A 16,752-nucleotide genomic window follows, 5' to 3' on the forward strand; every position below is an offset into this window, starting at 1 on the left:
ATTTACTTATATAATTCAAGAAGTAGAAAAGCGAATATGTGGGTAACCATTAAGATATACTAGGATGCTAAATCAATATTTCAAATAAATTGCAACGTGAATTCTAAGTATTCAATTGTTTCCACTGTTCTCAGAAAACAGATTATCACCTTTGCTTACAAACTGATGGATCAGTTTGTGTTCAACAAACACACGGACTACAGATCAGTGCACTGTATAATGTGAAAAGTTAGAAAGCATGACTTGACATAATGTAACAGAGATTTAAAAGAAGAAAGTGTTGAGTGTATTTACTGATACCTTATCAGAACTGATTTTTAAAAACGGACCTTCTCAGAACTGGACAATGTCTCTTATACTGAGATAACAAATGAAATGTGTTTATTTATAATAGCACAGCTATTTGTTATTTCATGGAAATAAAATTCTAGAAATACAAACTACCTAGAAACAAAGTGTGTCTATATGAAACTTAAACTGGAAATAATGTGGCACAATTTCAGATCTTTATTTTCCTTGGTGGAAAAACTACAAAGAGAAAATAAATCTAATTAAAATGAGAGAAAAAAATATAGCTGGCCTAGTAAATATTTCTATATCTTTTGAAATAACAAAAATATGATTTTGGATTTATCTCTTATGAAAGTATCAAAAGCCAATCTAGAAAGATATCCTCAATTTGAAACTACCAAAAGCCAAAAATGTGGAAATATGCCCTCAAAATAAAACAAGGGCCCTTAAATGAGAGGAAAATTTAGAGTATGAAGTTTCTGTATCAGGTGTTACCTGGCTTTTCTTCTATTGCCTTTATATGCCAGTGTGTATTTAAATAATGGCACAAGAGATCAACTGGAATGAGTTGTTAGTTCTTTAAATGAATCATCTCAAATTTCATTCATTAAAATATTCCCAACATTTCAAACACCAGACACTTTGAAGACAATCAGTAACTATGAATCAATCTAATGAATGGTTGGTTTCCCTTTAAAAAAAAAAAAAAAAACTAAATTTATTTTATATTACCTTTACTTAACATATTAAAATATTGTTTTTAAATTCTCCCAAACTTCAGAGTTCATACTACTCAAAACTTCCTACTCTTGATACTAGTTTTATCTTTGTATCCTTAACTCCTTTTGTTAATGTTCTATTTGTGGGAAACATGCTTTAAAAGGCTAATCCAAAGACGAAACACAAAAATACAGTAAATATAGAAAGCTGATAGTGTTTGGTAAAGATTCCAAAATTCGTTGGACTTTAAGATATAACTAACAGTTTTGCAATCATAATTAAACATAAGTAGGACATTATCTATTATTTATGCAAATTTTCTGTAAGTAGCACTAACAAGAATTTTATTATTTTCTACTATTTGCACTATACATTTAAGAACTATTAGTGGTTTACAATTAGGTGGCAATATGAGTATATGCAATATGAGTCATACCTAGAAAAGAGTCTGTCTTTGAGGGGGGTGGAGTAGAAGGAAGGTGGACGGCATCTATCATTTTGAAATTAACAATCAATGATTCATGCCTTAAACCCCAGAGAATGTGTTGGCTCAGACTCTGTAGGTGGGGAAAGCAAACCTGTTTCCAGAATAGGCATCCATTCATTCAAAGATGAGAATGGCTCGCTAGAGTCAAATTTTCCACCAAGTGGCCTTTTGGTCCCTTTCTTGGGATAGGGCCATATATGACTAGTTAATCATTCAGAGGTAACATTTTTCAGTTCGCTAAGGTCAGTGTTTGACTCTTTGCTACCCCATGGATCGCAGAATGCCAGGCTTCTCTGTCTTTCACTATCTCCTGAAATTTACTCAAACTCATATCCATTGAATTAGCGATACCATCCAAGCATCTCATACTCTGTCACCACCTTCTCCTCTTGCCCTCAAATCTTTCCCAGCATCAGGGTCTTTTCCGATGAGTCAGTTCTTTGCATCAGGTGGCCAAAGTATTAGAGATTCAGCTTCAACATCAGCCCTTATTGAATGTTCAGGGTTAATTTCCTTTAGGATTGACTGACTTGATCTGCTTACAATCCAAGGCACTCTCAAGAGTCTTCTCCAGCACCACAGTTTGAAAGCATCAGTTCTTCGGTGCTCATAATGGTCCAACTCTCACATTTATACATGACTACTGGAAAAACTACAGTATTGACTATAAGGGCGTTTGTCAGCAAAATGATGTCTTTAGCTGGGTCAGATATTATAAGTAAGAGTCAGAGCTGCTGGATCCAAATGTAGGCTTGAACTTTGCCATTCATGTGAGAACTGACCAGTTTTGGCTTAACTGATATCAAAGCTGGGCTAAAATCTACTGACAGAGCAACTGAGCTGCAACCTTGCACCAAGAACAATTTGGGTCTCACCTGCAAATAGAAATGGTATACTCGTCATACACTAGGAAGGGAATAGGCCAGTCTCAAATCCCTTTTCACCACTGATTTTCTCAGAACATCCTTCGTACCACTTATTTTAGTTAGGTGGTACAAGAAACAGGTCTCAAGGTGGAATTAGACACTCAAAAGGTGTAAGAGATTTATTAGGGTAAATGCTTATGAGGGGAAAGGAGAGAGGGCTTAAGGAGGTTGGGAGACTTATGAGAGTATAATGAAGATCTGATCTTTGAGAAGGAGAGGGAAAAAAGAAAAGCTTCTATACTGCAAAACTGGTAAGTCTTGGGGGCAGGCCACCCCAAAATATGTTGAGGTGGCATATTGATTATTTTGGATTAAAGTTACTTAAGAAACAGCTTGTACCAAAAAAAAAAAAAAAAAACAAAACACAACTCTGACCACCCTCCCCCCAACTCTGTTCTCCTTGAAAGCAGGAAACAAACACCAGTGGGAAGGTGCCCTCCCTATGGGAGGTGGAGGGCTTCCTTATCATCAGAGAGAGGGGATTCAAGGCAAGAAAGCTGTATAAATGCATACTGTTAGTTCTTCATTAATTTAATTAAGGACCTCCCCCCACCTTTTTCTCAAATCTTCACAAACAATTGATTCTTTGCCTAAAAAGATATATAAACAGCCTGCTTTAGTCACATCTTTGGTCCTATACCTATGGGGTCTCTGAAGGTACAAAATTAAATGTATGTATCTTTCTCCTAATTACTTGTTAATTTGATTGTTAGACCAGCCAAAAGAATCTGAAAGGATAGAAGAGAAATTCCTTCTTTGCATAATACAATATGAAGAAAATTTGGCAAGGCTTATAAGGAGTTCTTGAGCAAAAATCAGAGGAATCCTACAGCTCACTGACACAGGCCTATTATACCATCCTGTTGTGCAAGGTCACTGATTGGATCAATCATGGGGAGCATGTTCTAAGCTCCACTACAGGGAAGAACTCAGATAATAGCAGCAGGGCCCATTGATCCATATTTGTCCTCACAGTAGGATACACGAGACTGTAGCCAACTAGCTCATCTGAAGCCCTCAGAACTGTTGATGGCAACCAGAAACAGCAACAGCAGAAAAAATAAACATATACATTAGGAAGCCTAAGAATCTTCAAAGCAAAAAGAACTTATAAGGTCAAGATCCCAGAGAGAAGGAAAGCAGAGAGGGGAGAGAAAACTCTGATTCTGCCCACAGGGAACCTCTTAAGTTTAAGCATTCTCAGTACACCTGAGAAGCAGCAGCTGGTCCAAGTCAGACAGGTGGAACAAAGGTGACAGCTCTGGTGAGTGGGGGATTTTGAATATCAGTGCCTGCCAAGAGTTGTTTGTGACATAGGAAACCAGTGGTAAAAAGGGGATATTCTGAATAACTTCATGCCGAAAGTTTGAAAATGTAGATGATATATGGACAATCCTTAAAATAATACATGTACTTATCTTTCTAAAACTGACACAAGTAGAAACTGAAAATCTGTATTCTCCTATATATATATATATATATATATATATAACATATTTCATACTAAATTTAAAAATTTCCCACAAATTTCACAACCAGATGCCTTTCACTGGTGAAATTTTTCCCTACAATCTGTTTTAAGGAAAACAAACTTTGAACTTTAAAATCCAGAGACATTTGTGCCAACTACAAAATAAATGACTCTGTTTCAGAACAATATTTGCCCTTGATGTTTAGGAAATCTGATTACTGATTGGAGAGACTATGTATCTCAGGAAAAAGACTACACAAATATAACACTTCAAAGGCCCATATGGCCCATGCTAGAGACTTATGAAAGAACAATAAGAATATTATAATCTATAAGGAATCTAGCTAAATTCAATTAAAAATACATATCATACATATATCTGTACCAATTAAGAAAATGAATCTACAGTTAAAATCTTTCCTATAAATAAAATTGCAGACCTGGATGGCTTCAACAATTAATTCTGCCAACTAAAGAAGAAATAATACTAGTTCTGCAAAAAATCTACCAGGAAGTAGATGGGGTAGAGCTATTTTCCAAATCTTTTTACAAAAGTAATAATATTCTGATAATACACTGATATAAAAACATATCATGAAAAGAAAGACCTCATCAGGAAAAACAAAAACTACAGCACAATATTCCTGGTGATCATAATATGAATTAAAATATCATTTTATCCAAACACTGATCCATGTCTATAATAGCCAAAATCCGGATTAAACCAATGTCTAACACAAAAAGATAAACTGCTGATACATGTAACAAGATGGATGAATTCTCAAAAACATTAAGGTAAGTGAAAAAATTTATATACAAAAGACTGCAAATTGATTGACTGTATTTTTATTACCTTCTGAGAAACATAAAACACTATGAAGTAAGATCAGATATGAAAGGACAGATTTGGAAGGGAAGGCCTGACTGCAAAGAAGCAGGAGTAGACATTTTAACTTGATGGAAATTGTCCAGTTATAGTGATGTGAAATTATTGTATGGTTGTATGATTATACATAGCTTCAAAACTTTTTGAATGATACAAATTGATGAATTCTGTATGTTTTTTCTCTAAAATAAATATATTTTAAGCGTGTATCTTAAAGAGTCTGCTTGAAAAATCTTTTATTTTATACATAATATGACTTAAGAAAACACAACTCTTGGCAATCTTAATTAGCATCATAGCTCAGGCTGTTTAATACAACTCGGACAACAGTTTCTCCATTTCTCCAGACCTAGTGTATACTAGTCTGACATTCTAAAACTTCTTCAAAACAGTTTTTCAGGACATAGTGGAGGGCTTTTTTATTTCATTCATAGAAGAAACATGGTTCTTGCCTAAAGAAATAATGGTGAACAATTAGTCTAACTGATGAAACAAGGGACTTTCTAGAGACCATATTAAAGAACCTGAAAAGCTGACACAGTTTAAATGATAACTAAGTAACATTATAGCCACTTTATAATGTATGTGTGTGTATCATGAATGTATTAATGATACAATCAAATCTTTTTGTCATTTTCCTGAAAGCAAGTTAACTAATTTATGCTGATAGGATGCCGAAGCAAAGTCTGTAGTAAACAGATACTACAGACTTTGGTATTCTTTGGTGCTTTGGTATGCTTCCATATTTTATCATTGCAAATATGCTTTTGAACATTCTAAGAAAAATTTTAAATATATTGAAATTAGAATTTCCTATGTGGAAGAACAGTTTGGATTCAATAAGAAGAAAACTGACTATGAACCTTGAGCTGAAACTCATTATGCATTTGTATTTCTATTCTCAATGCAAGTGGTAAATTCCCTCTGCCTTCCTCACATAACAATTAATGTTGTTATTTGCTGCTTTACCTCAATGCTATGTACACAAATGATCATCCAAACAAACCCTCTAACACTGCAAAATGAGTGACTGTAGCAAAACATAATTTATGGATTAAAATTTTCATTTTGTGTGCTCTACTGCTGAACATAGGATGAATTCATCCTATTTAGGATATTTAACTAACTGGTGAATGCAGTCCCTGAGATATCAAGCAGGTATCATGGTGAGCTGGAAAAATATAAGAACAGATATGATCTGAATGAATAAAGCATTAAAATTCTTATGCATTCTTCTTTGCCAATACTGTGTATAAGGATTTAGAGTTAAAAAAAATAAAGAAAAGAAAAGCCATTTGTCAATTTAAAAAGGATAAGATGGAATGTACTGTTAATATCACACTGACATAATGAAAAGCCCTCAAAGATGTAAACACTAGGGAAATGAAAAGTCATATATGGTGTCCTTTAAATGTGCATTATAAGGATATGAAGATACAAGAATCATCATCATCAAAAATCAAACAACCCATATGCTAAGTGAATGAAGAATAACACTGATAATATACTTGTGCAAAGGATTTAGCTGGTTAAAGAGTGTAGACAGAGAGAAATAGCATTATTGACTATACATTAAGTATAGTAAAATGTTAATAGTGTAAGCAGCATGGAATACTCTGCTTTACTCCCATAATAATAAGGATAGAACTGGGTCTCAGAATCCAACTATTGTGCTGATGACTGTAGAAAGGCAATGTTTAAATACACAATGAAGCAGCACAGCTTTAAGTAAAGAAGGGACTAAAGGGGAAGAAGAGAAGGAGGAGGAAGAAGAAGAAGGAAAAGAAGAAAGAAAAATCACCAGGGGTATCCTATGTTAACAATTAGTGGACATTTGCTTCCCTGGTGGCTCAGAGGTTAAAGCGTCTGCCCACAATGCGGGAGACCTGGATTCAATCCCTGGGTTGGGAAGATCCCCTGGAGAAGGAAATGGCAACCCACTCCAGTATTCTTGCCTGGAGAATCCCACTGGACAGAGGAACTTGGTAAGCTACAGTCTACGGGGTCGCAAAGGGTAGGATACGACCGAGCGACTTCACTTATGTGAGAAGAGCTGGTAATACCCAGGTCTGTTGATCTTACTGTTGAATGAGAAAATAGAACTGTTTTATCTGTTTTATATTTCCCTTCCTCTTTCTCTCTCTTTCTTTTTCTCTGTGTCTCACCCACCTTACAAACCCTTATTATCACACAATGACTGCAAAAGTGCCAGGCATCATGCCCTGACAAAAAAATATTGAAAAGGGGCATTTTTAAATGCTCTTTTAAATATCAAATGTTATTCCTGGAGTACGTAGGAAGGTTATTGTATCCTAGATTTTAAAAAGTTTTAAATGTCAAGTGCTTTGTCTTTAGAGTAAGAGCTAAGTAGTCACACATTTCAAAGAGCTGAGATATCCACAAAACTAGAACAACAAAGTAATAGTCATCAAGAAAAATTTGTACTTAAATCATTGGTAGGGTGTCAGAAAGTCAAATATTCATAAAATATGTTTTAAATCATTTGCTGTACAAGAGAAGAAATATTTGTAAACAACTCCCTGATGTTCAAGCTGGTTTTAGAAAAGGCAGAGGAACCAGAGATCAAATTGCCAACATCCGCTGGATCATCAAAAATGCAAGAGAGTTCCAGAAAAACATCTATTTCTGCTTTATTGACTATGCCAAAGCCTTTGACTGTGTGGATCACAACAAACTGTGGAAAATTCTGAAAGAGATGGCAATACGAGACCACCTGACCTGCCTCTTAAGAAATCTGTATGCAGGTCAGAAAGGAACAGTTAGAACTGGACATGGAACAACAGACCGGTTCCAAATAGGAAAAGAAGTACGTCAAGGCTGTATATTGTCACTCTGCTTATTTAACTTACATGCAGAGTACATCATGAGAAACGCTGGACTGGAAGAAACACAAGCTGGAATTAAGACTGCTGGGAGAAATATCAAGAACCTCAGATATGCAGATGACACCACCCTTATGGCACAAAGTGAAGAGGAACTAAAAAGCCTCTTGATGAAAGTGAAAGAGGAGAGTGAAAAAGTTGGCTTAAAGCTCAACATTCAGAAAACGAAGATCATGGCATCCAGTCCCATCACTTCATGGGAAATAGATGGAGAAACAGTGGAAACAGTGTCAGACTTTATTTTGGGGGGCTCCAAAATCACTGCAGATGGTGACTGCAGCCATGAAATTAAAAGACGCTTACTCCTTGGAAGAAAAGTTATGACCAACCTAGATAGTATATTCAAAAGCAGAGACATTACTTTGCCAACTAAAGTCCGTCTAGTCAAGGCTATGGTTTTTCCTGTGGTCATGTATGCATGTGAGAGTTGGACTGTGAAGAAGGCTGAGCACCAAAGAACTGATGCTTTTAAACTGTGGTGTTGGAGAAGACTCTTGAGATTCCCTTGGACTGCAAGGAGATCCAACCAGTCCATTCTGAAGGAGATCAACGCTGGGATTTCTTTGGAAGGAATGATTCTAAAGCTGAAACTCCAGTACTTTGGCCACCTCATGCGAAGCATTGACTCATTGGAAAAGACTGATGCTGGGAGGGATTGGGGGCAGGAGGAGAACGGGACGACTGAGGCTGAGATGGCTGGATGGCATCACGGACTCGATGGACCTGAGTCAGAGTGAACTCCGGGAGATGGTGATAGACAGGGAGGCCTGGCGTGCTGCGATTCATGGGGTCACAAAGAGTCGGACACGACTGAGCAACTGAACTGAACTTTCTTCAAAAAATAAGTATTATAGAAAACCCACTAAATGCACCTGGAAAAATACTTCATTCCCAATGGACATTGAGAAATGCCATTCACATTTACTGTTTAGAACTCCTGACAGCCCTATGTTAATATGTTAATTAATGTTAATGCAAATATGTTAGTGTTAATGCAAATGTTAATGTAAATATGTTAATACTTTCAATCCACAGGAATAGTGTATTTGTATATGTGCTAACTGCTAATAAAATATTCCTTCAAATTATGAAATAATAATCTTTGCTCTATGAATAAAACCTTCTATAAAACTTTAAAAAGTGAAAGTGAAGTCGCTCAGTCGTGTCCGACTCTTTGTGACCCCGTAGACTGTAGCCCACCAGGTTCCTCTGTCCATGGGATTCTCCAGGCAAGAATACTGGAGTGGGTTGCCATTTCCTTCTCCAGGGGATCTTCCCAACCCAGGGATCAAACCCGGGTCTCCTACATTGCAGGCAGACGCTTTATCCTCTGAGCCATACTTCAAAACTTTGAAGTAAATATGAAATTTTCTTATAATGATGATGAGTCACTAAATATTGCATTACATTGCACCCCGCATTCCATATTGGTGACAGTCATAACTAGATTGAAGATAATATACAAATAAATGGCCTAAAACTAAATATCTATTCAAAGATGAATGAATAAAGAAAATGTGGTACACATATACAATGGAATATTACTCGGTTATTTAAGAGAAGGAAATGATTCCATTTGCAGGCAACATGGATGTACCTGGAGATTAAAATACTGAGTAAAGTCAGACAGAGAAAGATCAATATCATATGACACTGCTTATATGAGGACTCTTAACAAAATACACAAAGGAACTTATTTACAAACCAGAAACAGACTTAGAACAAACTTACCATTGCCGTGGAGAAGGGTGATGGGGAGGAACAGACTGGGAGTTTGGATGGTAATGTACACACTGCTGTATTTAAAACATAACTAACAAGAACTTATTGTATAGCACAGGGAATGTTGCTCAATACTCTGTAATAAACTAAATGGAAAATAATTTGAAAAAGAATAGATACATGCATATGTGTAACTGAATCCCTTTCCTGTATACCTGAAACTAGCACAACATTGTTAATCAACCATACTACAATATAAAACAAAACCAAAATAAACTCATTCAGATTCAAAAACTAATACTTACCTTGTTAGTAGGCTAGCCTATGTACTAAGTACTTATTGTTTTGTCAATATTTAAACAAATCAATGTATAGAAGCACCTATTCATGATGTCTTCTGGAGACCATATTTTAATGAGTGCTTTAAATATTTCCTTTTTTAAAATACAAAAATTAAAAATTAGATACTTTTTCACACACTGAATCAGATAAAGTACTTCATATTGTCTCTTGAATATAAATATGGGAAAGAGACTAAATGGAAACCCTAGAAGTGAGAAGCAGAATTTCTGAAATTAGAAATTTATTGGGTAGAATTAGCCAGATGGACATGACAGAAGAAAGGATAAATAATTTGTGATAGAACTATAGAAATTATTCAAGATAAATAACAGAAAGAAACAATGTTGCAAATAAAAGTAACTGGAGCCTCAAGGACAAGTTAGACCGCATCATATAGTCAAGTGTGGAAACGGAATCATAGAAAGATAGATGGGACAGGAAAGCAAAAAAACCAAGAAAAACACCTTGAACATGTCACGGCTGATTATTTCCCAAATTCTTATGGGAAAAAAATTTACCTAGATGTTTTAAAAATACAAACAAACCCTAAAAAGGACACTGTAGTCAGGGTGTTCAAAGTCAGAAATGACAACTTGTGATAGCAGCAAAAGAAAAACAATATATACGTACAGATACATAAACAGTGAAACAACAATCCAATTAATGAGTGAATCAGAAAAGATGGAGGTCAGAAGGAGGCAGACATCTTTATTTACTTTAATTTATTTTAATTGGGGGCTAATTACTTTATAATATTGTATTGGTTTTGCCATACACTGACATGAATCCACCATGGGTGTACATGTGTTCCCCATCCTGAACCCCCCTCCCATCTCTCCCCCCATCCCATCCCTCTGGGTCATCCCAGTGCACCAGCCCTGAGCACCCTGTCTTTAAACTGAGGAAAGAAATAAAAACGTCAATCAGAAATTCTAATTTCAGCGACAATATAACTCATGATTTAAGGGAAAATAAAGACCTTTTTTTATAAAGTAAATCAAGAGAGTCTGTTACCAGAAGAACTGAACTAAAAGAAAGCTAAAGGAAATTGTTCAACTGAAAGGGAAACTGTATCAGACTGCTTAAATCCCCAGAAAAGAACAAAGAGCATAAGAAATGGTAAATCCATGGATAAATGCAGAAACCTTTTATATATATATAATTTCTTCCTATTTCTATAAAACAAATAATTGAGTAAAACTAAAATTATACATTGTCTTGTGAGCTTTAGCATGTAAGATTATGTATTACATGTGATGATTATAATATAAAGATAAGTTGTAGTTTTGCCAGTTTTTAAAACTGTAATCTAAACAGATTCAGAGCAAAAAATAAATATTCATAAATACTCTTCAGATAATTTTATGGAATTTGCACTAAAAGTACTCAAAAATTAAATTATAAAGTGTATTTTTATAGACCATACAAAAGTGAGCTTTATTTATTCACTCTGACAGTCTCAGTCTTTGATCACAATGTGTATTCCATCATTATAGGTATGTGATAGCATGGACATATGAGTGAAAGTCGCTCAGTCATGTCTGACTCTTTGCAACCCCATGGACTATATATAGTTCATGAAACTCTCCAGGTCAGAATACTAGAGTGGGTAGTCGTTCGCTTCTCCAGGGCATCTTCCCAACCCAGGGGTTGAACCCAGGTCTCCTGCATTGCAGGTGGATTCTTTACCAGCTGAGCCACAAGGGAAACCCAACATGTACATGTGTGCATGCTGAATCACTTCAGTCGTGTCCCACTCTGTGTGACCCTATGGACTATAGCCCACCAGGCTCCTCTCCATGGGACTCTCCTGGCAAGGATACTGGAGTGGGTTGCCATGCCTTTCTCCAGGGGATCTTCCCAACCCAGGCATCAGACCTGCCTCTCTACTTCTCCTGCACTGGCAGGCGGGCTCTTGACCTCTAGTGCCACATGTACATGTATATGTGTAATTATTGATATGGTTGGGCCTTATGACTACTATGTTAGCTCTGTTTTCAAATTTCCTTATCTTTTCCCTTATTTTACTGTTGTTTCTTTACCCTCCCTTCATAGTCTGGTTCTGATTATTTAAGTATTTTCTTAAATAAAACTTTAATTTGCATGTTGTATTTTGGTAGTGGTTATTCCAGGATTTATATCTTGTGTCCCAGGAGATCTCAGATCTAAAGATATTCTGTCTACCAAAATATAATAAAAAGTTTTCTAATTTTGTTTCACAAGCAAAATCATATACAAAATGTGAGGAAAATGCATATCCCAGAACAATATTATTTTCCAATCCTCACTCTGAACCCACAATATTTCCTGTATAATTATCCTTTTAGATACCACAGATGTGCTCAGATTATTTTCTCTCCCCTTTCACTTTACCTTTATCGATCTAAGTTCTCCCACTTTTCCTGATTCTAATTCATAAAGCCCCCAAACATTTTTGCACTTCAAGGATTCTCCTACACTGGATCACAGTGAAGGAAGAAAGAATAGAAAGGGGTAGAGCCTGTTCCCATTAGTTGACAAATAAAGAGGAAAACAGCTAAAAAAACTGTGCATTCACTATTTTGCATTCAGTCCTAGTAAATATTTTTATAAAAATAATATAGAATTATTTTATATGTAGGTAGCTTCAGTTCTCATTTAACTTAAATTTTACCTCTATAAATGTTATTTTTATATACCTGAGTTTTTGTTGCTGTTGTCATGGTTATAATCTGGTCATATTTCCAGGATGTTTCTATTTTTGGCCTCTTAATTATTATGGTTTCTTGTATTATAGTGATCTGACACAAATCTGCATACAGTTTTTGTTTTATATATGAGAATATTTACTTTTTTTTTTTTTTAGTTTTCCTATTACAAAATTTCTATATATTGATTCCTATTTCCTATTCTTATACCTCATTATCTTTCTCATATTTTTATCCTTTTGTGCTTCTCTTATATATTCTGGGAATGCTATTCAAGTCTGTCCTACATATTATTGATTTGATTTTTCCACAAAATTACCTCTCTTCTACTGAAAGACTAGTTTTCTCAGTTCTGATTATTTCCACTGACCTCTACTATGTCTTATTTACTATGTTCACTAGCAAGCCTTCCTCATTACTTCCTTGTCTTGCTTTCTCAGCTTATTGTCTTTTTAGAGAGGCGAGTTATTTTATACCGATTTGAGAGTGAGAGTCTCCTGATATGTCTTCTTGCATCCAAATGATTCTGTTTTAGGAGTATCTGCTTCTTCTGGGTTTCTTAGATTTATTTGGTCTTGCCTTTTATGTATTAAGTTTTTTAATTAGCTTTCTTCTAACCTCATTACAAATTCTGTGAAATGGTGATATACTTCTAAATAATTAAACCACTTTTCTTTCTGAATTATAGAACATTAATTCAGGACAATGATATAAGGCCATGATTACAAAAATAGACAACCGTGTGCAAGATGCAGGAAAGGAAAAGTCTACTAAACTTTTCATATTATAAAATTTATATTGTATGTGATTTGGACATTTAAATCAATGCAGGAAGAGCAGTTCAGTGCAATGCTGCCTGGTACATTCTTTATATTCTCATCTGGACAGTAGATTTGAATATTTTCTAGCCTAATACCTATTATACAGCAGTTTCCCCCTACTATTTCATTCACCTGTGTCTGGTTTTTGTTCCTACTTCATGGATCTTTTTTACTTTACATAAACAAACAGTTCTTCTATTGCTTCTTGAATTATTCTTTTTCTATAATCCTTACACCATAGGTCATCTGCACTTTCTTTCCCTCAAAATATCCACATGCCCTACATGCAATTCATGTAGGGCATGTGGATATTATAAGTTCCTATGTAATGCATAGTGTTTTTTATTAACTGATTAAGCAAAGTTATTTTCAATATTTTGATTGTCAAATATTATGGAAGACTCCAAGGTGGTGAGGAAAGCAGTTCTCTCCATTCCAGGGTAATGAAGGAGACCAAATTTTCTATACAAAATTAGACTGGATTTGAGAGTCAGGGACCAGATGGTAGGACAGCCATGAAGTACCTTCTTACCTATTTAATACGGTTTCTCTTTCATAGAGTAAAGCATGGATATGCCAAAAGCAAATGCCTAGGTTGATTTTATCTCCATCTCATTCCATCTGCTTTTTAATTAGTGTCAATCCATCTAGATTTTGGTATTAATTGCTTACAAGTACAGGCTTCCAATGCTATTGAGAGTGTCGGCCTTCTGTATTTGTACAGATTTTTTTTTTTTTTTCTAAATAACAAGTCAGTACTGGATGAATTAGACTCCATTATAAATCTGAGCAGGATGTCTGTTATATTTTAAAGGTTGGAAAATAATGTACTCAATGATGTAGTACAAAATATTAATTAAAAATCCATGTGAGATAAAGGTAACTTCACTTGTTTATTCTTCCAATTAACAGCTTAAATGCCTACCATATGCCACACATGTTTTGATTTTTACAGTGAACGAAGAGCACATGTTTTCAGCTTCATGATATTTGATATTTATTGAGGGAAGCAGATAAAATACAAGTTCATAGTAGAAGAAAAATTAACTCCGTCTATGGGGTCGCACAGAGTCGGACACGACTGAAGCGACTTAGCAGCAGTAGCAGCAGCAGTACCCAAAAAGGGGGAGTGTATGTTAGCATATTATATGAGTGGATATGGTCTAGTTTGAGACCTCAGGATAGAGAAAGTAAACTGACATATAAACTGAAGCAAATTATCACAGGAAAGAGGAAATTCCCAGAAGCATGGATACATGGATGAGCAAAGGTCCAGGGTGGAATGGAACACTGTTTACTAAAACTGGTAGAAAGAGAGTGAGAGATTAATACTGAAAAGAGGAATACCTATGAAAAATGCTTGGAGAGTCTCATTGGTTAAGTTAAATGCTTTAATTATTTTAAGAGAAACTAGGTGCTATGACTTAGTTTTTTAATATAAGTACATTATCTAGAACTGTGGTTCCCAATATATTAGCCACTGTGCTTGTCAAAAGTTGCACTAGTTATTTTTGACTGTTCAAAGAACTCCATGAGGTTGTTGGCTACCATATTGGACAGCACAAATATAGAATATATTCACTATTGTGGAAGGTCCCACTAGACAGTGCTAGTCCAGAGAAAGCAGTGTGAAATATATAGGAACTCAAATGGGTAAAGTGAACCCAGCAGCAGTTAAGAGACAGTAGAAGTTTAGTGTGTGTATTAGTTTATTAGAGCTGCTGGAAGAAAGTACCACAAAGTGGGTAGCTTAAAACATCAAAAATTTAGTGTCTCAAAGTTTTGGAGGCTGTAAGTATTAAATCAAGGTATTGGCAGGATCATGAAGGCTCTAGCAGAGAATCTGTTCCATGCCTTTAATGTAGCTTCCAGGGTTGCCAGCAATCTTTGGCATTTCTTGGCTTATAGACATATCACTTCAATCTCAGCCTCTGTTAACCGCATGGTCTCTTTGCTGGGTGTCAACATATGTTTGTCTCTTCTTATTTTTGTTTTCGTTGTGTTTAGTCACTAAATTGTGTCTGATTATTTTGTAACCCTATGGATTGTAGACTTCCAGGCTCCTCTGTTCATGGGATTTTCCAGGCAGGAATACTGCAGTTGTGGTTTTCTTCTCCAGGGGATCTTCCTCACCCAGGGATCAAATCCACGTCTCCTACTGGCAGGCAAATTCTTTACCACTGAGCCACCAGGAAAGCTCCTCTCTTCTTATTAGAATACCAGTAATATGGTGGGATTATAGCCCACCATAATGACATCACCTTAATGCAGTTACATTTGCAACACCCTATTTTTCAAATAAGATTACATTTATAGGTACATAACATTAGGACTTAAACGTATCTTTGCGGCATGGGCAGGATTCAACCCACAAAAGTACTGAGTGAAAAGAAGCTGACAGACATAGATTATTTAAAAAGCAGATTAAATACAGAGAGAAGTCAATGACAAGTATATTTTAAATAAACTTATTAGAAATATTTCTTTTAAAAAGTTGCTCAAACATTATCAGTCCTATCTCTCACACAAATAACAAAATTTAGCCTGTATATATAAGACACTGGTGAGAAACTAATTAGGATGCTTTCTAAAGAGCTATAGACCTTAAAGTCTGGGGTGAGTGGGTTGCAAAACATTGTGTGTGTGTGTTTTATTTTTTTACCTAAATTTCTAACTCCCTAAAACATGATATGGAAAAATTAAAGAATTCTATGATTGATTCTTTCCAGGAAATTCTGAAAATCAGAGACCAGTTTCATCTCCTTGTAACAAGAGATATAGCAATTAATGTGAGATGACCGACACAGGGCAAAGCTATGTGTTTTCTGAGGGCTAACCTAGGTGTTCTGGAAATAAATAGGGTTAGAGATTTCTCTAAAAATCCAACCCAAGAAGACTGACTTTGGAAGAGAGACATCAAAAGGAAAGGTTGATCTCAGATCAGGACATGAAAGAATCATAAATGATCCACAGGAGAATTAACAACAAATAATAAGTTTGGTTCCCAATAACAAAGTTCTAAAGAACTTACAAAAGTAATCCATGAGAGGAAAAATATTTTAACATTTATAATTCATAATGCATGAATGAACTCCTGACATGAAATATGCAGGACAATCTCTGTCATGTCAAAAATATTAGAAAGTATACCCTGGTAGTATGTAGGTACTATAGAGATCTTCCAAGTTAGACTTGAGGTCCATTTCTTTCTTGTCTTAATAAATATGCATTCTCTACCCAGCTGGAAAAAAAGTTCTACTTTCTAGGGTTATTTCAAGTTTTGGAAATGATGAATTTTTGCTCATAAAATACAATGAGTTTGATGACATGCTTCATCACATTCTGAGAATTTAACATGGAGACCCAATGTGCATCAGGTGTTAAGGAATGGAAAATTACTCATAACCTGTGAACTTTAATACACAGTACAATGAAATAGACATGATACATGAGAGGATAATTTAAAAAATAAACATAACAAAACAAGTGAATATCA

This window comes from Capricornis sumatraensis, chromosome 12 (assembly GCF_032405125.1).
Source record: "Capricornis sumatraensis isolate serow.1 chromosome 12, serow.2, whole genome shotgun sequence".
Lineage (NCBI taxonomy): Eukaryota > Metazoa > Chordata > Mammalia > Artiodactyla > Bovidae > Capricornis > Capricornis sumatraensis.